This window comes from Calonectris borealis, chromosome 11 (assembly GCF_964195595.1).
Source record: "Calonectris borealis chromosome 11, bCalBor7.hap1.2, whole genome shotgun sequence".
Taxonomy (NCBI): domain Eukaryota; kingdom Metazoa; phylum Chordata; class Aves; order Procellariiformes; family Procellariidae; genus Calonectris; species Calonectris borealis.
Window position 1 is genome coordinate 7,919,328 of NC_134322.1, and position 26,016 is coordinate 7,945,343.

General features: G+C 44.0%; 1 protein-coding gene across 1 annotated transcript in view; it reads left to right on the top strand.

Moving 5' to 3' along the window:
• Positions 1 to 26,016, top strand: part of AKAP13 (A-kinase anchoring protein 13) — a 200,893-nt gene that overhangs the window by 111,978 nt on the left and 62,899 nt on the right. The gene's annotated exons all lie outside the window — the stretch shown is intronic.

The window sequence follows — 26,016 nt, forward strand, 5'->3', positions numbered from 1 at the left end:
CAAATTATTTAATATCAGTGTGTTAAAATTTAATATCAGTTTCTGAGGCCCTTTTTAGGGTCAGGACTCCATGATTTCACAAGTTTGTAAAACACAGAGCTAAAGGATTTCCATTATAGAAAATCCTGGTTTCGGAGTTCTCTTCCAGTTGTTAGATACATTCATTTTTTATGCAGTCATGAAAGTATAAATCCATAAAATAATGGATGTTTAAGACTGTTACTGTGGCAAAGGAATGCTGGCATTGAATATTATACCTTGAGAAGGAAAATACTGTGCTGTTTTTGAATGGTTCAATCTCCTGTATCGTATGGATTCTTTTATTTGTCTTTGAAATCTCTTAAAGTTTTGTGGTGTAACTGTTGTATGGTAGACATGGTTACTGCACACTGAATTCCTGGTCTAAATATAGAGGAAATTAAGATGATAACATGGGAGACCAAATGTGGACTTTTCGATAGAGACTGCGTTATTATGACAAATGGGTGCTTTGGTGTATCACGTCACTGGGTTTTTATCCTTCTGAAGGAACCTGTCTAGCTCCATTCTGAAAGCTGAAGTTGGCACCCTACAATGTAGAGAAGCCAGCATTTATGTTTTTCTGTCGACTTACGTTTTTTGCAGTTCATTCGTAGTTACACCGCCTTAGAGGAAAACCTCATTAATACGAGAAATAGGTTTTTAATTATTTTACCATACATTTGTTCTGGGGTTTTGTGAGGAGTCACGGACTTGTGTTTCGGTTCTCTTGCCATCCTACACTAACCGCTATCCTACGTGGCAGCTTTTTTTAGGTATAGTTTTTCAGGATTTAGCTTTTTGGGACAGTTTGTGCCAAATCCAGAAAGTCTCCTGAAAGGTGAACCACAGCGAGAAGTGACACGCGGAGGGAGAAAGCCGCTGGGTACCACTGGGTCATGGCTTCAGCAGCGACAGCCGCTGGCGGGCACCACGGTTCCTCCTCTGCTGTGTCAGCACAAGTGTTTGGGAGGTCGTGCTGTCAACGGGCCAGGTTCAAACGTGAGATTAGACCTGGGCAAAGCTTTTGTTCTGGGTTCAGAGCAGTGTCTGCCATTTGGGGAGCTTTGGATTATAGGCTGGATCAATGGGCTGAGGCCAGTTGTATGAGGTGCCAGGTGCCAGGTCCTGCACTTCGGCCACAACAACCCCAGGCAACGCCACAGGCTTGGGGAAGAGTGGCTGGAAAGCTGCCCAGCAGAAAAGGACCTGGGGGTGCTGGTTGACAGCCGGCTGAACATGAGCCGGCAGCGTGCCCAGGTGGCCAAGAAGGCCAACGGCATCCTGGCCTGTATTAGGAATAGTGTGGCCAGCAGGAGTAGGGAGGTGATCGGGTCCCTGTACTTGGCACTGGTGAGGCCGCACCTCGAATCCTGTGTTCAGTTTTGGGCCCCTCACGACAAGAAGGACATGGAGGTGCTGGAGCGCGTCCAGAGGAGGGCAACGAAGCTGGTGAAGGGCCTGGAGCACAAGTCTGATGGGGAGCGGCTGAGGGAACTGGGGGTGTTCAGCCTGGAGAAGAGGAGGCTGAGGGGAGACCTCATCGTGCTCTACAACTACCTGAAAGGAGTTTGTAGCGAGGTGGGGGTTGGTCTCTTCTCCCAAGTAACAAGCGATAGGACAAGAGGAAATGGCCTCAAGTTGTGCCAAGGGAGGTTTAGATTGGACATTAGGAAAAATTTCTTTACTGAAAGAGTGGTCAGGCCTTGGAACAGGCTGCCCAGGGAAGTGGTTGAGTCCCCATCCCTGGAAGTATTTAAAAGACGTGTAGATGTGGCGCTCAGGGACATGGTTTAGTGGGCATGGTGGTGTTGGGTTGACGGTTGGACTCGATGATCTTAGAGGACTTTTCCAACCTTAATGATTCTATGATTCTGTGATTCTATAACCGTATGCATGGGGAACAGCTTTCTTCCCACTTCTTACTCTGATGGAAGAGCCATAAATGAATGAGATGTAGCATTTAGAAGGTGAGGTTAAACAAGCTGAGACTGTAGGAATGACAGTGAAAACTTTGAAGGGTGAAAACAGTTAATTCTTTGAGTAAGTTACTGTAGGAAGGGGTTAGCTCTCCATTGCTTCAAGGGTTCCCATCGAGACTGGGTGTGCTGTGATACACTGCAGCTCAAAATAAACTGCCGAACTAGTGCGAGAACTGCTGCGGGGTTACACTGCCTGGCCTGTGTTATACTGGAGGTTTGTATGGACTTGGTGTTTGCATCATACCTCCTGTCTTTAAGATCCGTGTTAGAAGGTGAAACCTAGCCGTGCAGTCTGAGAGCGCTCGGATGGGTACAACTGTCTGAGGGGTGAGCGGGACTCTTGGCCGCTGATAAAGAATTTTGGGCTCCAGCAGTATCCAGGCATGGCATTTCTGACTTCATCTTCCAGCAAAGGAGGAAAAGAATGGTGTGAGCAAGAAGAAAAAAGTAAAGGACAAAGGAGAGAGAGTTGTATGTAGAGCTAGAGTGGAGATTAGAAAGAATACTTCTTCTCTTAAGTGTTTCCATTCATGCAGTGTGAATCGTTATGAAAACGCATTTGGCGTTTTACCCAGTACTGTTAAAACTCTTTCCATGGAAACATGGAATCAAAATGCATTTAGCCTTGCGGTAGCCACACAGACTCCCCTTTCTGTTATCATTTTCAGTCTTTTATTCCCCCCCCCCCCTTTTTTAGGTGGTCTGTCTTCCCTTATTATACCATTTTCATGCAAAGGTGGAAATCTCAGATTTTTTTCCTCCAACATCTCTGCTGTTACTGCTGGGTGTTGTGTACATATCCTGGTGTGGCCCAAAGTGACTCAGCTGTGTTGCAGAATGTTTCTGGGATCAAACTGCTGTTAAAATATCAGATGAGATAAAAGCCTGGATGGTAACTGAATGTTTGCTTTTCCATGCAGCATCCTTGCTCACATTGAGCAGATAGACTGCTCTTTGCTTTTGTCAGGGACATCTTTCCTGCTGCTTTCTGCCTGGTCTGCACTGTGCAGAGCAGTCGTATGGGGCGATTTGGTGGTGATGGAGAGAGCTTTAAGCTTGCGACTGTGGAACAAGAAGAGATGGTTAGTGTTGCAGTGCACGATTAAAATATCTTAGTCTATACAGAAGGACTGAGTGATTTGGTATCCAAGCAAATGATATCTAACATAAAAGCACCTGACTGGTATGGAAGGGATTGGGTTTGGCCAAGCAGAGGCAGCTGCAAGTCAGAATTTAGCACCCCAGGCGTAGAGCAATGAATTGGTGTTGTGTTTGGCCGTGGTCAGCCATAGCTGTCCTTACTGTCGTGGTAGCAAATGCACCAAAACGTTCAAGGAAAAGAAACTTTTGAATTTTGCTAGAACACCTGTATTAGTCAATCAGTCACACCGAAGAAGAGGTGATGTCTCCAAATGCAGATCCTGTAAAAAGCGTGGACAGTAGTGACTTTTTTGTGGAGACCCCAGAGTAGGTAGGCGTAAGAGGCAAGAAAAGAGTTTGTTCTCACTGTCGCTTACCTCCTTCCATTGCCCGTTTGTTGTTTTTACTCCTGTGGTCTGTGTTTTGGACTTCTGCTTTGGAATAACCCCAAAGTGGAGGCTGTAACAAGAATGTGACAGAGTTTAATGGTTTAATAAAATATACTTGATCAGCTGTATCAGAATTAGCAGATGGGAGCAAACTATACCAGGCTTTCTTTTGCACTTGGTCTCTTGCAGCTAACAAGGCTCTTCTCCTTCTACCTTCTCTTTCTGCTTCACTTATACATTAAATTTATGCCTATATAAGTAGGTATTTGATGTAGCTTACTTTCTGATTTTCTCTTAAGCAGTGGTGAACTTAGCTGCTCCCTCCCTTCTTGCTTACTGTGTTTATCATGGTGGTGCCAGCGATATACTCAGCGAAAATGAAGGCGGTAGCTGTGCCCAAGAGGCTAGTCCAAAAGATAGAGCCAATATTTCTGGGTTATCTTGTTTGCTTTCTCTTCTGTTTGTGTAGTTTGAGTCAGAGGAATTGTTGCTAGCCTGTGTTTAACCTGAGTTACGCTGCTCTCCTTTCAGATCTGCAAAAGGACCGATGCTTGGCTTACAATTTTCTCAGCCTAGTTAGATATTGCTTCTTCCTAAAGACGTTGCCTTGATTTACACCCTGATACCATTACAGCCTTGATAATAGTAATTTCACCTTTTTTATGCACTTAGTTATTTGGGAGCATATTCTTACCTGCGGGAAGTACGGCACCTTTTTCAAATACCGCGTGCCTCCCTGTCCTGAAGCATTTCCATCTTCTCTGCTGCAAACACTAATACTGCAAGTACCGTGGCGCTGGGTCTGCCTATCTCATTTACCAACTGAATACGTTCTCCCTTCTTATATGTTGTCCTTCCAGCTGGTGAGATAAGAGGCAGGAATGTGAAGCCTCGCCCTCCCTAACTCATTAGTCTGAGCCCTGGTACTGAGTCTGCTTAGCATCAAGTGACTTGTTTTTCTTCTGTCTGAGACTGTACTTACCTCCATAAATCACAAGAAGATCATAATCCTGACTTACTTGACACTGAACTTTTGCTTGGTTTCTTAACACAGCTGGACACATTAAATGCCTAAAAGTGGTTGGGAGGAATGTTATTTCCAAAATACACATTTTCAAAGGCTGGAGGTGCAGTTCTCTGAAACATTGGTTTCGATCTGAGGTTTTCTGCTTGGGAATGTAGAAATCTCTTCTGCCCTTCCAAAATACTACACTGCAGATCGCATTGATTCTTATCAAAGGCATGGACAGGGGTGGGCTGTTAAAGTCTGCTGAGCTTAAAGAAGTGTTTCTTGGTGTTTTGTTCCACTATTATTTTTATTTTTAACTCACTGACCATAACAAGATGAGGAAATACATACTTGCCCGCTTGCCCAGGAGGAGGTGGACAAGTCTTAGCTTCAAATGCATGCTCGTAAAGGGTGAAAAAAAAGCAGTAATGTACCTTTTTAAGCCTTTTAAAAAAGGAGGGTTGCTTACAACATTTCCAAATATTCCCACCTGCAGATGCCCGAAGGGAGGCATTGACTGTAAAGATCAGGGTCCCACGCTGTTAAAAAGAGAAGGGGGGAGAAGAGAGTCCTTTGCTCCCTGCTGCATGGGCTGAAATGGGTTTTAGGGCATTTTGCAAATTCTGGTTTTAATTGCGTTTTGAGGAGACGTGGAGAGAAACCTCTGAAGGCTTTTTTGTTCATAGCTGGATATTTGGGGGACAGTGTTTGATTTTGCTTGTCAAGACTTGTTTATTACTTGTTTTCTGTCTTTGAGGAAGCTGAGGTTTACTTCGTGTGTTGTAAACGATGCAAAAGGCACCCAGAAGAGTGTAGATGAATCCTCTGCCTTTGTTATAAATCTAAGTATATAGACTAAATAAATAACTTCTTTCTGGGCTTAAAATCCTTACAGTGCAGCAGACAACAAAAATTTGCGTCTTGGAGTAGCTCCTAGAATTCTTTAATGCTGAAATGTCTCCTCCGCTTGCGAACCTGGGGCTCTCCCTCCTTTAGATAAGCGGTTTCTGTTTAAACTGGCTTTTCTTGCGACTGTCCTTTCGGGCGAGGGTTGGCACAATTCAGTCAGTTACCGACGGTGACGCTAGGAGTGCATGGCAGGGAAATAAGAAGTTTTGAAGGTAAGATTAAACAAGTCCTCTCTGTTAAAAAGAGCGAGGGGGGAAAAGAAAAATCTGTGCTCGGAGTAGTGGCTTTCTCTGGCTCTCGACAGTTTGAATGCACACTGAAAAAATTATTTCTAGAGGACTTTAAAAGCTTTATAAGTTGTTTTCTTCTCTTTCAAGAAAACAGAATTTATATAGGAACATATTGTTTCAAGTAGCAGCTGAATTAAATGTTGAAAAATAGGATATTTTGGTTGAATTTTTTTTTTTTTAGGTAAGCATTAGTCTCCCAAGAAAAGTACATTCTGTTTTTATGCATGTCTTATTGTGAGCAATGCGAGTTCCCTATCTGGTAAGTAGTGCTGTCTGGAGCATCAGATGCCTTTTGGCAGGTTGGCTCTTAAAATATATTGTGTGTTATCTTTTACGGAGGATGTCGGCAGATGTCTGGATCCCGGCAATGAAATAGCAGGAGGGGAGGCAAGACAAACCTGGGGTTTATTGTGGAACGCTGTTGGAAAGGGAAAGGGGAGCCAAGGAGATGGGTAGCGGAGGGTGCCCTGGGCGAGGGTTTTAGCTCCCTTGTGCGGGGCAGAAAGCAGCTATAAGCAGGGGATATTTTAAGTTGGTATTTAGGTGAATGAGTGAGATAACGTAGGTGCCCATTTGCGAACTGTATTTCCTTTATTTCTTGTCTGAGGCTGGTGAGCAAGACCAGACTTGGGGGACATTCAGACTTCTATTCCCCGAAGTTCCAGGGCAGGGGAGGGAATGGGGCGCTGACGGCAGCCGCTGAAGAGAGACCAAAGTCAGGAAAGGAGCCCAACTAATATTTTCTTCCAGTCTTACTGATTAACCTAGCCAAAAAAAGCATAAAATAACAACAGCTGTTGAAAAAATTCTAAATCGTGTGCCTGTACCAACAGATGTTTCCATAAGCCATTGATTTTTAGGTTGTCCCAGCTTAAATACAGTACGGGGGTGAAAAGGGTCAAAAGGGTAAAATATATCTAGGAGAGATTTCTCTGCTTAGGAGAACTTTATAAGCTGTCAGTGAAGCTGTAAACAAAGTTGCACCAAAATATATAGCGGCTTTTAGTATAAATTGTGTCTTTTTGCTTGTTACTGGCTGCTTGGGTTAACAAAGAAAATATTTTTCTTTCAATAGCTTTCAGATCTTTTGCTGGGTATTTTTTCTTATGCGTCTGCATTAAATAAGCCCATTTAACAAAACCTGATCCTCTTATAAACATGGAATAATGACAGTATCCCACATATGGTTTTCATTAATTTTTGCATGTTTTGAAGTTGCGTTTTTTTTCTCCGAAAGGCTAACTTCAGAAAGAGCAGAGATTAATGCTACATAATAGCCAAAATGACTAGTTGAGCAGTCAGCAATTCTAACCTGGGATAGAAGGGGTTTCTAATTAAATTATTTAACCATTGCATAACAAAAAGGATATTTTTTTCTGTACAGAACGACGCTGCGTAATCTGTACTCCTCCCAGTTGCTGTTATTGGTTTACATTGATTGAACTGGCATCAGTTCTGCTGATTATCTGCAAGCTTTCTTGCTTCTGAGTCTTGTAAATGTTTTGGATTTTAGCCTCGAGAGAGAGCTCCAGAACATTTCCCGCTTTCTTCCCAAGAAAACAAAACCAACTCTTCCCTTGTAGTCGCTGGCGAGAAATTTCAGAAGCTCCATTTTCCTTACCTGCAATGTGGTGACCTTTGCAGCTCCTGGGATAGCCCGCATCGGAAGGATAACTCAGGGAAATTGCAAGGCTCCCAGATATAATAAATACTGGTTTTTTGACATTTTTGTCCCCACTTATCTTTGTCCATTGGTTTAAATTTGTTTATTTATCTATTGATTAAAGCAGTTAAGCGTATGGAAGTGCAGCAGCTGTGGCAGGTGGGGGATGAGAGAGGGGAGCACAAAACCCCAGCAACTAAAGTGTTCTTAAAACACCTGTATTGGCCTGACATTCCCAGTGTTTGCAGGGACATTCCCTGCCTTTTACTGAGTGGAGAGGAATAGGAGCAGGGTTTGGATCCATTATTCCAGTTAGGAATTATCCCTGCAACAACAAATGTTACTGTAAAGGGATCTTTGAAAAGCTGGTAGAGGAGATGTAGCATATGTTAGTTTATAACCTTAGAAATAAATATTTTATTATTTTTCTGGAGCAGTGTCAACAGTTGAGAAAATTCCTCACTAATGACAATGCTTCCACATATCTGGCTGTTAATTATACATATGTTTTATGTCCTGAAGTTCCTTTAGGAATATTTTCTAAAATTGGGCTAAAGAGGAGAACATATTTAGCATGTACTGCTATAGCAGCACTTAACGATGGCTTTGTGGACTTGATGAATCCTTACCCTTGCACAGACATCTTTAGACCAGAGGGATAGAAGTGGGGTAAAAATTGGTAAAAAAACCAGGTTTCTTCCACAGAGTCAACATTCTTTCCTGGGCTCTCGAGCTGTAAAGACATGTTTGTTCAATATTCTTTACAGAGGACTACCAGGGAAACGGATAAAACAGTGTGCAAATGAATACTCATGTGGTCCTACAGCAGACCTCCCAGGCAGGAGCTGGAATCCAAATGCCTCCTCTGAAAGTTTGCGTTGGATTTTATTTCAAGTTTCCAAATGCATGTAGAGAGGGCATGAAAATATTGGTTGGATGCGAGTGTAGGTAGCAGGGTGAGCTGGAGTATCTGTTATTGCTGGGGAGAGAGGGGGCTTGGCTGCACTCAGAGCATCTCAGTTACCGGTCGGGTCTGAGATCCTCCTCCCCACAAAGCAAACAGAAAAATTGGAAGGGCAAAACAAATACCACAGTGTCTTCAATCCCCTGCGTTCATCAGCAGCCAAGCAAAAAATTGACCTGGAAATATGATGGGTGCCTTTGTACAGTGCTCTGCTTTCCCACCACTTCACCTCCCAGATTTTTGAGTTACAAGATGGAAGAAGAGATAACTTTTTCCGTTTTGACAGAGTGCCCGGCCAGGACAATACACAGTCGTGTGGGCTTCCCAAGGGCTGAGTCTTAGGGACTTCAATTAAAAGGGGAAAGGAAAAAAAAAAGGAGGGAAGCTGAATCATTTTCTGGCATGATTTATTCATTTGAATGACCCTTCTCTGTTTTTCACTTAGATTACAGTACCTTAAACTGGAGGCATAAAAGAATGGTAAAAGTTGAATAATTTCCTCAGCTCAAGATGTGTCATTTTTATATTGTCTATTAATTTTACTCACTGATACCATAGGTCATTTTTGTTGGGTTTTATCCGCCAATTCATCTATGTAATCTGCTATCCTGTCTCTGGTTTTAGCTAAATACATAGGTTCTTTAGATAGAAGCATCCACCAGGCGTATCCTGGAACCGATCTCTTATTATAGCGAGGCACCCCAGCGCGGCTCAGGCGATGTTTGTCTGCTCCTGTGCTGTGCCTACAGCAACGGGTATCGAGCTGTTATTTTGGAAGACAAGGTGATGTTTCCTGCAAATGCGAGGTGGTCTGTTTTTCTGCACAAAAACTCATCCAAATTTTTAACCTCATACCTTGAACTGTAAGGCTTTACCCTTTCTGGAATTTGTTACTATGGAATAATGGAACATATGTTTTTATTTGTGTAAATCGATACTTTCTTATATCCTATATCTGTCCCAGTGATGTCAGAACATGCTTTTTTATTATGCATGATATAAAAATGAAAAATTCCTTCGAGTTTTGCAATTGTGAACTTTATATATAATGAAACATCCCCTTTTTCTTGCATTTGGGACAAATGCAATGATCTCCTACTTAAATCCTCTGTAGGATGAGTTACTAGACATTGCTTGTTTGGGTTTAGTGTGATTGAGCAGGCCTTCAAATATTTGGTGGATACCCTGCGCAAACCAATTTCAAATGCTTGCGTAATGTTTATGATGGTTTGAAAACTCCTATAAATACAATTCACTATTTTAAGTACTTTTGTTTATATCATTATCTTTCCAGATCCCAGAAATTGTAATCCTGCCTTTAGAGTAGGAGGCTTGAATCACCGTAATTAGCAGAGATGATTACTCATTGTGTGCGTGTAAGATTTGCACGTTCATTACCAGCACCTGAAAAACACGAAGAGAAATTTAAGCTAAGCTAACATACCCAGCTTCAGTGCTGGATGAGGTCGAAGAAGTGAATGTTGTTTCTGATGACTCCCTTCAACAGCAGCTTCAGGCTGGGCTGAGCCAGCTGTGATACCAAAACAGTATCTCCCATCCAGATGTCTTGGTTGCAAATTGTGTTATTCTTTATGAAGGACCCCAATATTGTTGTGTTTTACCCATCTGTAGATAATTAGACCATGCCCTGATGGGAAGTGCCTGAGCGCAGGAGCAGCCGGTGTCCTGGAGGACGCAGGGGACGTGCAGCACAGGTTGCTTCTGGGAGGCTGATTTGTTTCTGCAGGTCATAGCTCAGGTGCTCCTTCACAGCCTGTTTTGGGGACTGTTCCCACTTTATCCACTCGTGTTTTCCCTTCCCCGTTTTCAGGATGCTGGAATTCACAGGGTGAAACAACATGTCCAGTGTTTCACAGCAAGAAGTATTTCTCTCAACTCCCATAACATGCTAAATAAATATCTGTGGCGTGGTCCAAGATCCCACAGCACTTCAGCCAGCCAGACATCTCGATTTGCGGTTATTTTTGGTAAAGGCAGAACTAGATGTTGCAAACCGATGTGAAGTCAGCTGAGGGGCTGCTAATCTCTTGCGTGGGATGTGTTTCTCCTGTAGCCATTTGGGAGCAGTAGGATGGGCAGTTGACTTCCTCTGGAAGGATGTTCAGGCGTGCTCCATGGCAGACCAAAGCTTCAGCGTTTTTCCGAAGGTTATTCGGACAATAGAAATTCCTGAGAAATGTACACCGAGTCTCTGAGAAATTCTAGAAAAGGGAAGATCAGGAAATGGCTGAAGGTCTCTCAAGGTGTTTTCGTATTTTCTCAAAACACGCGCTCCATGTATCCGTATGTCTGACAGCTTTCCAAGCCCTTTTCGTTCCTCCTTCGTGACTCTTCAGCTGTTTATTAGATGGTTATGTCTTCAAGCTCGAAGGCAGGCTGCAGCTGTACGGTGGTTTGTTTGGATATAAAATTCAGCTCGGTCGTGTCGTCCCAAAGCACGGTATAGCTCTGCGAGGAAATGTTGCATGAAGATCTGAATGATTTAAATAGGGAAGTTTTAGGAGAGTCGGGGCGGCCCAGGCTGGAGAATAAAACTTGTGTTGGTACTGTGGAGGATTTGCCCCAAGGATTAAGTCAGGCCGGTGAATATCGAGGTGTTTTAGGACCAGGATTGTGAAGATTTGTTGCCTGCATGCTGAGCTTCCCCCTTACAGCAGCGCGGCGCCTGCCACGGGCGGGATCCCTGTGACGTCTGATCGCGGGGGACTGTCCCATGTCCCTCTGCCCGACTCCTCTTCTTTCCATGCCCTGCCTCATAGAGGAATCCCAAATCACGACCAGCCTTTTGGGGCCACCCCGTGAAGAGGACGCTGCTCGGTGGGGTGCTGCTGGATCGTGCTGCGGCCAGAGGGGTGCGGCCCTGGACCGAAGTGCCACTGCAGGGATGCGGACGGACAAGCAGGGTGGGAGCGAGTCAGTCACAGAACTCTGCTCTTCTTGCGATGCTCTTGCAAGAACGAGAAATGCGTTATCTAACATCCAGGGCTCTCTACCAAGGTCTGCGGCATGAGTGCTCGCTAGCATTCGGCAACTGCCTGGTCGTCTTCAAAATCCACGTTCGAGCATCCGTCTCGGTCTCCTCTCGCGTGTGCGTGCTGACCTGCCTCCCGGCAGACACGATGGATGTGCGTTCTCTTCCAGATTGGACGCACTCCTCTTACAGGCTTTGCAGTGTTAGAGTGCAGATTTCCTTTGCCTTATTTAGTTTTTGAAAAAAAGGGTTTTGTTTTGTCTATCCTTGCAAGTGCCAGAAACATAAAATTTTAAAAACCCTTTCCAAAAAGTTCATTTCTTTTAAGAAAAGAGTAATTGAAATTGTAATTCTTCTCTCTTACTGTCTGATGAATTTATTATCTCCTGTGTTTAGTGCCCAAAAGTGGGTTTTGACTTGCTTAAGACAGGGAGAATTTTTCCCTTTCATCTACTGCTCCATTAGTTCCTATCAGAGCCGCAGCTAAAAAAGTTAATATGCCTGAGTATTTCTGCAGATTGCATCATTTTCAGTGTTTCATAACGATACGGCAAAAGTAATTTGAAACAGATAACAATAGTGCAGTCTGTTTCAGAATAACCATGATTTCCTTGTCATTAAGAGGTCTGTTAGCGGGTAGAGGAGGAGGAGTTTTATCTGGATGAGTTACAGATCATATGGTGCGATCGAGCGCCTTTCCCCCTCCCCACCTCCCCCTTTTCCTTCCCTTGAAATCCGCAGCGCTGGACTTTGGTTTGGATATGAAACGATTGGATAGTTTCAAACTCCTGTCTGCACAAAGCGGCTCAGCGCTTCCAGATGTTTTCAATAAGGAGCCCAGAACTGTCGCATCAGCAGCCGGTGGCCCGGGCTGCTGCTCGCGTCTCTGCTCCATTTTGAGCAACTCACAGAAAAAAAGAGAATTATTTACTCGTTGGAGTAGGGGTTTTTTATTTAATCTTTATCCTCTGATTGTCTGGTGCATTGTGTGTCTGAGCATAAATACTATATACTGTGTAAACATGCATACGGCATTCAAGGGACTGCCTTAAATAGATGGACAAAAAGACACTGGGAACCTTTGTTCTGCTTCGTCCGGGCTGAGTCTGTCTTCTGCGTCTGCTCGGCGTGCCTGTGTGTATAGAAGGCTGTGTGCAAGGCAAGATTTCTAGCTTGAAACAATGCAAAGCAAAAGCCCCACCTAACGTGGGAAGAGAGTGATGGTCTCCCAAGGGGGAGTGTGTCTGGCATATTATCTTCTATTTGTTTATATTACGTTTCTCCCCCCCCTTCAACAGTAAAGTCTGGAAATGAAGATGAGATGGACTTCGGGTGTCTGTAGTCGTCACTGGCCTCCTGATCTTGGCTGTGAGTCAGGAACATAACCACAGAAAAACTCTTGGAACAAATTAGGGATTTGGAAGCTTACATTTGAAAAGAAAAAGAGAAGGGAGAGAGGGGGATATTTTTTGTTGGTTTATTTGTTTGTTTGTGTTGATTATTTCCCTCTGTGGCTGAAGGTGTAGCGGAGTCGAAAGGGATCAGTTGGCAATCGTTACCAGATCAAGACACATAATTATGGAGGAAGGCAGGTCATCATCTTGATTCACAGGTAGGGCATGGACGTGTACTGAGTCCTGGGACACGTCCTGTGCCCAGAGTCACCCTGCCTGGCGCTGGCCTGGCAGCTTCCCTAGCTGCTTCCCTAGCCAGCTCCCACCACCTGCCTGCGCCTTCCACCTGAAGTTTCTGTTCCCTCCTGTCCCAGGAAGGCACGCGTTGGGTTACTTGTGGGTTTTGGCCATACCAAGATGCTTGTGCATAGCTCAGAAAAATTGGCCTCCTCTTTTTAACTTCCTGCTATGAAGGTTGCACCTCTCCCAGTGCACCTCCCACCTCCTTTGGCTAGAGATGTTTCTCATTACCTGTAGGGCGGGTGAGATAACGTGAGCCACAAAAGACCGGGTGTTGATGCAGCCACAAGTCGGACCCATCGCATCTCTGTGGAAGATGCACTGTCAGTTAGTAGCAATGCTAACATGGCAGTCTCCTCTGCAAGTGGGCATTGCTTGAGCCCTGGAGCTGAACATCTCCTTCTGGTTGCCAGAGGGGTTCTGCGGTTCAAAGGTGAAGCGCATTAAGTGAAGTGCTTTAACAGAGCTGTGCAGCTGTCGTGTGGATAAACCTCAGCCTTATATACCAGCAGCCGTCATTAGATTGATCTAAAAACAAACTTAACTGCTGTATCGGTTAAAAAAATATGGGTGCTTCATAATGAAACATTAGAGCAACATCATCAAAGTCCAGCAACTGCTGCAAATTCCTTTACCTGAATTAAATTCACACACTTTGTTTATAGGTCCCTGACTTTTAAATTTAGATTTGAGGAAATCCCTGCCTTTTATGGTAGTGTTTTAAGGGCTGGAATGCTGTCACAGCCATTTCTGATTCCTCATCTCGACGGGCACATGATTGCTGGGATTCATTACTTGTGGAGAAAACTGGTGGCTCCAGAAAGTCCCCAAAGTACGACCACATTTTGTGTGTCCTAATACTGAAAGCAGAAGCTCCGCTCGTTGTTGAGGAGAACAGAGTCATTGGCTGAGGTCTCGAGACGGGGACTGTAGCTGTAAGACAGCCTCGTAGAGGAGATCCTCCTCGGTTCAGCTGGTGGTGTGGTGGAGATGAAGCTGTGGGTTGTGAGGGAGAGACGGGAGCCTAATGAAAGTGGGGGGAGATACCTCGCGTTGACTAGGTAAGAGCATACCTGTGTCACGTACCGGGAGGAACTGATCCGCTGCGAGTCCCCAGCCCACTCCAGCGCATGAGGACGTGTTCATGGCACGATGCCCAAAGGTGGACCTTTGATCGGTGGCTGGCCACCTTGCCACTGAGCCGTGCTGTAGTCTTAGGAAAAGACATCGTTCTCAGCTTGCTTACCGAGTCTGCTAGCTTTAGAGGGCAATTATGCTTTTGGTAATTGGCTGTATGGATTGGGGGTGTCATATCCAGGAGAGCCCAAAATAGTACTTTGTGTTTCGGTAAAGTCACGTTCTTAGGTGTTTTACCAAATAGGCGTGGAGGGGAGTCAGCTCCTGTGTTACTCACAGGCAGGCTGCTCGTGCAGTGTTTTCGGGTGGCCAGAAGACTGGGTAGCACTGGAAAGAGAGGAGCTGGAGTGCCCGCTTGTAGCAAATGGGTTTAGACCTTCTTTGGAAGACTCATCTTACATGCAAATGCCGAAAACTCACTTTTTATCTGTTTCGGCAGGTTGCAGGGTTTGAGTCACCTTTGCCAGAGCTTGAGCTGGTGGTTACAAAGCGCCTCATACAACCAGGAGACTTGGGTCACCCTGCGGGGCTGGATGAAAAGACCTACAAACCCTTAACTAAGCTCCACGAGTGGAGCCAATCCCAGCAGCAGGAGGTGGGCCAGTTCACCCGGCACCGCGGAGGATGGCTTTTGGAGATCTGCAATTAAACGTTGGGTTGATAAGCGCAGTTTCCGATGTCTGCGCTTCCTGCTTTGCAACACGGGATTAACAATTCCTGTGTTTCCAGCTTTTCTGCCCAGAAAAGCAGCAAGTTCTGCTCGCTACAAACTCCCAACCCCAGAAAACCCCCCTTCCCCTTTTCTGCTCTCTTTTTCTTTTCCTTTTTTTTTTTTTTTTTTTTTAAACCGCCCCCATTCCCTTTTGAATCAGTGAATGAGAGAATGTCTAAAGCCAGGGAAGTATGGAAAGATTTCATCCCTGGAGAGGTCAGGGTGGGGTGGAAAGCGGAGGGGGCTGCAAGGGGGCAGTTTGAAAACAGGAAACCATGTGGCAGTGTGCATGCAGGGCCCAGCTGATGTGAATGAGCTATTGAGAGGGGAGAGGCGCTCGGGCTGGCCCAGCGTTAGAAAGACTGAAACACTTTAGGGTGGTTCTTTTTTTTTTAAAAAAAAAAAAAGAAAAAAAGCTCTGCCTTTCAGGCTAGAATAAAAGAGGGAAAATTGTATTTTCTGGAGAGCAAGTTGCTGAAATCTTTTGCTCTGTGTGGCAAACAAAAAAAAAAGTAAATGGCTGATTTCCTTTTTTTTTTGTGTGTGTGTGTGCACTGATTAAATCATAAGTTTCCATTCCTGTTTTGGGGAAGCGTTAAGCCTGAAACTGTCTTTCATTCACCTGGCCTGGGGGAGAGGGAAGAGTCTTTTTACCTCTCTGAAAACAGAGGTCACTTTTTGGACCGAGCAAACACACACCGAGTGCCTGCAGCCGGAGGTGGAAGAGGCTGGCGAAGAAAAGCTGCTGCTTTTTCTTCCCCCCTCCCTCTTCTTTTTTTTTTTTTCCTCTCTCTGAAGAGATGAATCATGCTCCCACAACTGCAAAGAAATTTTGAAAGCTGGGAGAACACTGGTGCAGGACTAAAAAGGCAAGTAGTGACGTCCCAGCCCAAATCAGGAGGGAGTGGCTTTATTTCATTATTTTCTTTCCTTTTGCCCTGTGCTGTCATTAGAAATTTAAACTTAACGCAAACCCGAGCCCTCCTGTCTGGAGAACGGTGGACTGACTCGAAAGGAGGAAAGTACCTTTTTTTATAGTTTCTTTTGGTGCACGAGAGCATGAAAGAAAAAACACGTTGGTGACAGTTTTTACGTTGGATATGGTGATCGGCTTTTTTTTTTTCTTTCTTCTTTTTTTCCCGAATTAGACCCGCCGTGGCTGAGCCTACCTTCTGCCTTCCCTCTCGGAGCGTCAGGGTTCCTGCTCCACACATCTGGCTTTTGTTCTCTTTTCGGGCAGGATTTTCATTCTGGTGCTTTTTGGATATTTGTCTGGAAAAACTATTTTTTTATTATTATTATTACTATAACAGGAAGGCTGATACCACTCTTAGCAGTTGCAAAAAAAAAAAAATATCCTATATGTATAAAGCTCTCTTCAAATATCTTTTGTTTGCTATAAGTTCCTGCGTTGCCTGTATAAGCAAATCTGTTCCGAGAAGACTTTATCAGCCGGTCGCAGCTCTGGGATTTTCTTTTTCCTGTTAAGAGGCTTGGACAGGCTGGTGTGCTGAGACACGGGGACTCCTCTGAGCACGTATGTGAGAGGTCCGGAGCGCGCCTGGCCGCGGTCAGCCCGGCGTTCATGGTGGGCTCTGCTCCTCCGCTCCTGGCATTTTGGACAAAATGTACGAACGCCATAAGAGGCGATACAGCCTGTGCGACATCTCCAAGGTGGACAGGACTGTAGATGTTGTGTTGTTAAAGGTATGATGTTTGTGAACACTTATTTACGGGTTTCTTTCCCCATCTCTAACGGGTCTATCTGTTCCCCGCTGTACCCGTCCCCCAAGCTGGATGGTGCAGAGAGAGGGAACAGGTGGAAGAGCTCTTGACCTTCAGTATGGAGATGGCTTTGAGTGCTATCAAACCATTTCGTGCCAAATATTATTATCCCTGCAACCAGGTAATCTCTTGTGGCATGCAATCAGGTACCCTTTCACAGAGCTCTCTCTGGCCATCTTCCCTGTCCTCTGCCCTTAAACGGTCCCCTCCTGTTTCGCAACCGTCACCGCTTGCAGGTGGGTTTTCTGCGCAAGGTGCCGTTCGGCGAAAGGTTTTCATTTCCAGTGGTCACTTTTGGGGTTGAAATGCGCGTGTGCCCTGAAAGATGTATTCTGCCAAAAAAGGCATGGTGGATCTTCCTTTGCCTCTGTTTTTTGTTTGTGTTTGAAGGGTGTTGCTGTCGGTCTTATTGTTTGGGCGTGAGTTTTGTCTGAAGATGGGCTGGAGCAACAGCCAGGAGTGGTTCTTGGCTAATTGTCCCAGTGTGTTCCTCCTCTAATCTAAAATTAGCAAGTGCTCCACCAAATGGCACAGTGGCAGTCTGGGAATGTCCTGTCTCCGTAACAGCTTTTTTGGAGCTTCAGCAGTTTCCTGGCAAAGTGGATGGAAATCGGAAAGCAGCCAGAGGGACTGCAAAACACAGCCCAACTTAGGGAGCTGAACTCCTGGAAGAGCATTTCCTTTCCCTCTCCCTTTTTCTCTCTTTTCTTTTCTTAGCTGAGGCAGTGGGTTTCTGCATGATCGTGTGGCTTCCTTTTTTATGATTTTTGCTTCATGCCCTTGTTTCAGAGTCGAGAACATAGAAAAATTTTATTTTCAGATGATCCTTGTTCTACTTCATCTGTACTGAAATAGACCTAGCACTTGTTAACTTGCACTGTTTAGGAATAAAAATATTTTCCGTTAATTCAATGTATCCTTTGGTTTTTAGGGGCACAAATAATCGTAACTTGTTTTCTCTACCAACTCAGTTTTGTTGAGTATTTTTGAACTCTCATGTTAACGATGCTGGTTGCGGATTGAATCTGATGGTATTCAATCTCTAGACACCCTATGAGTCATTAAAAAATGTAGACATATTGTACACACACTACTCGTGTGAAATGACTGCTTAATAATTCTTGGGAGAAGACCTGGTACCCCTGACAACCTTGGTTGCTAATATAAAAAACAATCTTTTTCTTTATAAAGAATATCTGGATGCCTGGGTTGAACTGTAATTCACTATAATTATCTGACTTCAGTATTTCTGATGTCATCGGTTCCCTAAATTAGTTTTTGTTCAGCAAAGCTTAGATTTTATAACAAAATGTGGCTCTTGTTAGTTCCCACTAGTATTTTCCTAATTGAGTTTCAAAACTGTGGGTTATACTGTCTGTTCCTGCAAATGACTCAGTGTCCATATATGTGTGCGTGTGTGCACGCATTGCTGCTCCGAACATAGGCTGTGCAGGCTGCAGATGTTTAAAATAGGAGGGTGCCAGTGACAGCTATAGTTACAATCAACTGTAGCTTGATTTTTAGTCGTCCTTCATGTTTTAGCTGGTTTCTGTAACATAACCAGTAGATGAAATGATATTTTGATGATCTAGGGATCCAAGCCAGCACTAGAGTGCGTCAGTGGCAGATCATCTCTTGATGTTAATGGGAGTTGGATCAGACCCTTAATGAGGGAGCTGGGGGGTGGGGGTTTTTGTTGGGTTTGTTTTTAATTAAAATACTTAAATAAAACTGTACCTTATCTAGATCGTCATATTTTGGTGAGTTAAGAGGACAGGGTTTCTTAAGTGTCAAGTATTGAAAAGCAAGTAAATATCCGTACAACAAAGGCAAACCCCAATAGGATCCATTAAGAGTGTTCGATCTGAATGAAATTTTAACAGATACGTGCAAAGCACCAAACAGCTTTCAATTTGGCCTACAGATTGACTTGGACAAGCTGTCTTTTCTTTGAGTGGTAGATGAATATGTTCTTTGCTTCATTTTAAGACAGGGAACTCGGTAATCATGACATAGGAAAGAAAAACAGCTGGTGGAGAAGGACAACTGGAACACGTTGTGAACAAAGATCTTGTGTCATTTCGGTTACTAATTGTTTATGGATGGGATTATATTTGCATTGATTGCAACCATTCTTAGATACAGTCGCAAAAGAATGTTGGTTCCTACCGACTGTTTTGCAATGCGTGTGTCTTCTGAAGGGTCAGTGTGTTGGGCCTCAAATTTTCCATGTTTAGATTGTGCCTGAAACAGTGGCTTGTGAAATTACGAAAAAAAAAAACCCTCAGCAATTTTAGGGGTTGATGCACACTATTATTTTTAGCTTTAGCATGGTTTCTTCCTCCTCCCCACGTACGAAAAAGCAAGAGGCAATGGGTAAATCAGTGTCCTAGCCTCTGTGTCGGAGGTAGGGCTTCATCTTTACTGCGGCTCTTTTGCTGCTGCAGCAACGCGAACACGATGAACTTGGTTACTGAGCATAGCGGTTTGCCACAGCACAGGGAAGCCTGGATGATGCAGAAATGGCATAAAAATTTACCATCATCTTTCCTGCTGGGATTGCATTGTAGCAGATGAGGGAGAAGATGTGGGATATCTGCGCGTCTGAACAATTTACTGAGCTCTGAGCAGCTACGTGCAGGGTACAGCAGTCTGCGCTATGTTACTCCGAGATCCAAAATGGGAAGTCTCAGTGTACCCATGGGTGAGTTGGCAGCCCCGTCTCATTTTATGTTGTGCCTGCTACCACAAATATAACTATCTAGGGACAGAATACAGAAACCACACTAGCTGGCACCTTGCACATACATGTCAAGTTAGACAAGCGTCCAAGTCTGGATGAACAGGGGGTGCTTTGCAGAGTTAGAAGATAAGAAATGGGCTCACTTTGAGAATGGGAGACTGAGCAATCGCAACTGGAAGTGTTTTATAATTGCTCGTTGGCTATACCTACATTTCACCTTTGTACGTGAATGCTCAAACTGTTAAGTGCAGGCAGAAGGTGTAAGTTTTTTCATAACCGGGGAAAGGAGGTTTGATTTAGCTGCCCTTCAGATGAACCAATCCCATTCAGCTTCCAGTTAAAGATCAGAACATTATCCAGCCCAATGTTATAAAAATAATTAAGGCATTTTGAAATTAAAGGGGCAGCATTATGAATTAGTTACTCTGCTCCCTGGCAGAGGGCTGCTCTAGTAGCTCTACCCCAGCGCTGGAGAAGATCCTCTGGAATGAACCCTGCCTGCCTAAGGCTAAGTGCAATTTGCAGCATCCTAAGCTAAAAGCAGTACGTGGAGAAGCTCCCCAAATTAACTGAAACTAAGGTTTCTTCCATTGTATGTTATCATACTTACAAAGCTTTTTCTTTTTTATGTTTTTGGTTATTTGACACATAAGCATGTTCGTTCCTTCTTTGGGGTTCTTCTTCTGAGGGAAGGACCGTCCTCAGATGATGGGTATGCAGTGTCTCATCAAACTTTGTGGCCCTAAAATGACTCTGAACTTTAATGCTGCATCTGTCTGCACTGGTTTGGTTATTGAAGGGACAGCAAGAGAGAAGTGTATTTATGATGATGTGGAGAACTTTTGAGTTTTTCTGTTTGTGTCTCGTGTAGAATTAGAACTGGAAGGATAACTTAAATGAAACTAATGTGTTTTCACCTTAGGCACATACATGTCTGTGAGAATTTTGCTCTCATTTTAGTCAAGCGATGTTTTTACGCAAAGCCATTGCTGTTACTTTTAAAGCTTAATTAAAGTTTTTTGTTACCAGGACTCTTAATTCTGCTGGTGGAGGACGTCCCAGTGCCAAGGGCAGGAAAATGTTCTTGGGGCACACGTTCCTTTCCCCAGTTGGGACATTGCCAGGGGGAAAAGTGCACTCTAGGAATTCAGCATTGCTCTTACACCACAAAGTGCTAATTTATTTAGTCATTTAAAATGTCCTGTGGTTGGAGGAGCCTCTTCTGGTGTAATCCTTTAGTGTAATTCTCTATAGCACTGCTCACTTATTGCTGTGAGCAAGGTCACTTTGGACCTCCTTGAAAAAATGTTTTCCTCATATGGTCTCACCAATTCTGTAAAGGTAAAAGGCTCAATGTAGCATATTCACAGTGCTAGAAGATAAATCTCTACAGAAATCATTGCGGAAATGTAAGTGTTGGCACTGTGTCCCTTTCTGTATACTTTGGAGAATGGTCTTTGTGTTCCTCATCCGCATGGTAAAACCTTCCCCTAAAGCTAAGAAGATACACAGGGAGATTACAAAAAATTTAAATAGCAAGAACAATTCTGCAAGCAAATTGATATGTCTGCTCTTAATATTGTCTGGCCAGATGATTGCCAAAGCAGTGATTTTTGCTCTTAATGTGAGTTTTGTGTATATGGAGTTTTTTTGCATCAACGGCTGTTGAAGGAAGACAGTGGAAATTCCTTCCCCAGGTGCCCCATCCCTCATGCTCCTTTTGAAAGAGGTTTGGAGGATCTTGAAAGGTGGTTTTTGTGAAGGGGGTGAATCAACTGTTGCTTTAGTTTCTAGTTCAGGAATTAGAGGCGACTGGATAATTCCACCGTAAATGGAATTGTAAAGTTAAAGGTTGCTCAGAATAAACATTGAATTCCAGTTACGTGTACAAATCTCTTCAACGAAAACTATCCTACAGGAAATTTTCAGGAACAGGTAGCTCCTAGAGAATAATCAAGACCTGCATTAAAAATTAAAAAAAAAATCATTGTATCAGTCCTGAATATTAAACAAATTAGTTATAATTCAATTTAAAGTATTGGTTGTTTTCTGGTATTTTTGTTCTTCAATGGATATTTCAAATCTTTGCTAGTGTCACTTATTGCTCAGTATGGTGTACAAGTACTTAATGATACACCAAGCAAGCTAGAATTACTCTATTAAGCATTTTCCTATGTGCAATGGTATCTGGTTTTAGCTGCAAGGTAGAACTTAGTCGGGAAGCTGGGGGGAAAAAGAAAAAGGAGAGAAATGGAAACTTGTAAATTTAGGACAAAGTTAAAACAATATGGAGGGAAGATGAATCTCTAGAGATTTGCTAGGAAATGAAAGTTAAAATCGTCTGGTTCCTTCTGCTCTAGAGATGTTGATTTATATCGCTACCAGTGAGGTTGACAAGTGCAAACTTTTAAAATAGTGGAAGATTTGCTGAGAGGTCAGTGTGTTTTCTTTATTGCGAAATGGAAGGCAAGAAGAGTTAAAATAAAACCAGAGGGAGAGGAAAAGGACTTTTCCAAGGTGGAAAGGTAGGAGAGGTGCATGGGAGCCAGGTAGCGACTGGCCTCCGAGGCGAGTGTTTCTAGCAAGCCCTCCGCCGCGCCGCTCTGCCAGAAGTAGACGTTTTTGAAATGTCTTTTGAGAAGGAGGTCCCGATTCTGGTTTTCGTGGGCAGGCACCGCACCGGACTGCGAGCGCTGGAGGGGGTTAGATAACTCCTTGGCCAAGGCTGTCGTGCAGGGGGAGAGGAAGGAAGAGCCTGGGAATAGAGGCTGGGGTCACTCATCGTTCCCGCGTGATGGAGGACATCCCAGCCCTGTTTGTCTCGCAGGTTGTCCAGCACCGACCTTTTTTTATGCAAAGAGGTTTCTGCATTAAGTTTCAAATTCAACGTCTGCAGGAAGACATCTCTGAGAGTCAGGAAATACATGCATGTGTGCCCAGAAAGAGCAATCAAACCGTCTGCTGCTTGCAACTCCAGCTGGTGTCCTAAAGCCCTCTTTGGACATTTAGTTTGCTAGTGTTTCACAGGCAAAAAGCAAATCCTTCGGGATTCGTTTTTTTGTGCCTGGGGATGTGCTTCCATGATTCATTCTGCGTCTGAGCTGCAGATGAACACATTCAGGCTTCTGCATGGAAAAATAGCTGCTTCTCTCCTGGCTTTTTTTCAAAAGCTGCGCATTGAAACTCTGTTCCCAGAGGCTGTTGCATATTCCCGTCTGCCCTCTGAACACTGCTGCATCCTCTGCTCCTGCCGCAAAGACTTGGGATGTCCGGAACGGATGGGCTATAATCAGCATGGGCAAGGCAGAAAGTGCGTGGGGGTTTTATCATCTTCTGTGGCCACCAGCCTGCGGTCCTGTCATTGGGCTTCTCTTAGCAAAACAGAGACTAAGGGAAGAAGAGAGGAATAGTTTTGTTACGTATAATGCACGCATGTCCGCAAAATCGCAAGACAACCTCATTTTGAATTGCTTCATCTTGGTGCATTCCCCAACCCCTGATGTTTAGGTGCTTTTATAATGGTATTTTCTCTACAGCTCTTACTGTCTGTACCCGCAGTCACTAGTCCTGAGTAAATACGAGCAGAATTCAGTTGTTGAGGAGGGATCCCAGTACTCAGTCTTGGGCTGTGGATAGTGGGGTTTGTGTTTTGAGTGTCTGTGGACCACCCAGTTTCCTGAGAGCATGAACTAAACCTTCCTCAAACCCTGTCTGGGCTCGTTTGGCATAGGGAGTACTTGTATATAGTAGTGGTTTCTTTTGTTTGTATTTTGATGATGATGATGATTATCATTCCTGAATTAGGGCTACTGAGATAAATACTTAGTTCCTAATGTTTTATGTTGTACATAATCAGGTATATCTTGAAACAGCACCTTAAAGCTCAGTGTTACTCTCTCATTACCTTTTTTAATAGAAAAAAACAGACGTTTTCAATACTTGGCAAAGTCACAGGGCAGAGGAGAGAGCTGGCTGGGTAATGGGAAAAATACTCACATCTTTTTTGAAAAAATGCCAATGTCTATAATGCATTTTCAGTGAATGACTCAATTGGTTCTGTTAAAGGAAAAGATATAATGTTAATTCAGCCTAATATAGTTTATTCTATTACTAGGCAACTGATAGGCTTGAACCTCCTCATATTGTGCTTTCCTACTGCTAATTATTGAACAGTATGTTTGATTACCAATTTCCAGTAATGGATATCAGTATAAATCAGGGGTAGTCCCCTTAAATTTGATGGAGATACATTGGTTTAAGAGTAAGGAGGATCAGGCTCAATATGATGAGGAAGGAGTTAGGTGCAAGCCAGTCAGAAGGAGGCAGAATTTGATTTTATAACTGAAATGGGTCGTTCCTTCATTTGTGTGGACTTGAGCACATTTGCATTTGTCCTTCTATGTGTCTTTGGGCTCAACCTCTAGATTTGCCTTTAATAAAATGTAAGACAGTGTGCTGCAAAATAGATTCTGCTTTGGCTGGAGATAAAAGAATATTAACATATTTATTGACTTTACAGTCATAATGTGGTATTTATTGACTTTACAGCTCTTTCAAGACTAAAAAGGATGTATAAATTCTGCAGTGAAGTTTAATTGCTAAGGTTAGATACCCCTCAGCCTCGCTGAGAACAGGGGCTATCTTTCTTCCGTTGAAAGAATCCAAACGGTGACCCACTGTCCATGCGACAGTTAACATCTTTATGTCATTTTGGAAAAAAAGAAATCATTGTTTTGAGTATTTGCTTACAAAAGCCTTTCTTGGACTTCATACTGCCTCTCTTTCCCTCTCCACCTCTCATTTAATATATGCGTAATAGTCTTATTCAATATATATGTAATATATGTAAAAGGGAGAAGATGGGCATACAGGTGCACACATATGTGCGTGGAGTAGAGGTGCAGGGAAGGATGGGATCTTGGATGTACGTACATATAGGGGTCTAATGGGATCTTAGATGAATGTGTATATAATGCATCTGTGTGAGCAGAGGCAGCGAGCAACTAATAGTAAGTGGACATCGGTGCATGCATATCTAAGAAAAATAGCCTATAAAATTGCATGGAGGTGGGGGGGGATGTCTAGGTAGGACATGTGCTGAGGTCACCCTGAGACCTGACTCTGGTACAGCACAAGGTCTCCTTCGCCTTTCCTGGGAGACTTGCTCATTTTTTCCGTCTCAGATCTCTGCTCCTTCCCTGTCTCCCCGGGCAAGAGCTGCTGACTGGGGAAGGTCACGGCGTCCTTGCTGCTGGAGGATTTTAAGGGCACGTTGGATTGAGACCTCTCAGATTATAGTTGAGCCTCACTTGGAGCAGCAGAAACGGACTAGCTGACCTGTCAAAGGCCCTTCCAACCCCATTTTGTCATCCAGAAGTATGGAGGAGGACAAAACCTGAGGAAGAAGTACTTCTACTGCTGTAGAAGTAGCTGACAGGTCGGGGGGAGTGGAGCGTTGACTCTGCGGTGTGGCACGCAGGAGGTGAGCGGAGGTGCTGGCTTCTCCTCCGGTGAAGGGCAGGGGGGTGCAGCCAGACCGGTGAGGAGCACCAGCCAACAACTGCAAATAACAAGTTCCATGATCTCAGCGAGAAAGGGAAGAAGGACATGGGTCATTAGTCAAAGCAGCAAGTCAGGTCAAGGGTAGGAGAGTCTTGTTTTTTCTTTATTAAAAAAAAAAAAAGGAATAAAAAGGAAAAAGCAGTGCATTTCATAACATGGGAGAAAGGAGAACATCGAGGGGATGAGAATCCAGGAAGGGACTGCAAAAATGGAGCAGGATTATGGAGGAAATTTCAAGACAGGTCAGAAGCAAAAAGTAAATAGTAAAAATCCTCTATTTGACAGAGAGAGGGAAAAGGAAATTATTTCACGGAAGAAAAGGAAAACCAGAGCGAGGGTAGGAGGAACAGTTAGCATAGAAAATAAGACAAAATCATCCATTTCAGTGGCTTTCTTTTAGCTACAACATAACATACGAGATCCTGTGTGTTGAGGCAGGTCAGGAGGGGAAACAACCTCTGGATTTCGTGACGTTGGACATGGGATTGTCCAGGTGAGATTTGCTTGCGTTTGACAAATAGAGGCGTTTGGCTAGGAGGAACGGCAGAGCTGCTGAAGGAGAGAGAGAGCAAAGGGGCTTCCAGAGTCTACCAGCTGTAGACAAAAGCGGTGGGAAGCCTGTGTTGGATGAGCCAAGGGTTGTGGATAGTTTGGCAGACTTCCGAGTCAACACAGCCCAAGTGAGGAAGATGGGGGAGAAGACTGAGAGCAGATCAGTCATCCTTGCTGAAAGACGGACGGGGTGAGGAACAGGCTGAGATGATAAGGGCTGATGTTGAAATTAACCATGTGATGTGTCTTAGCGTTAAAATGGGGGTTTCTATCATCATCATCATCATTTCAGTTAATGCAAACACGAAGTGTTTCTCGTTCTCACCATGACCTGGGCACTTCCCTAGCCCACGTTTCCACATTATCAGAGCGCCTTACTATCTTTAAGGTGATTATCTTTACAGCAATATAGGTGGTAAGGAGTTGCTATTCTGTAGATAGTGAACTGAGACATAAAGCAGAGGAATATCTTGCC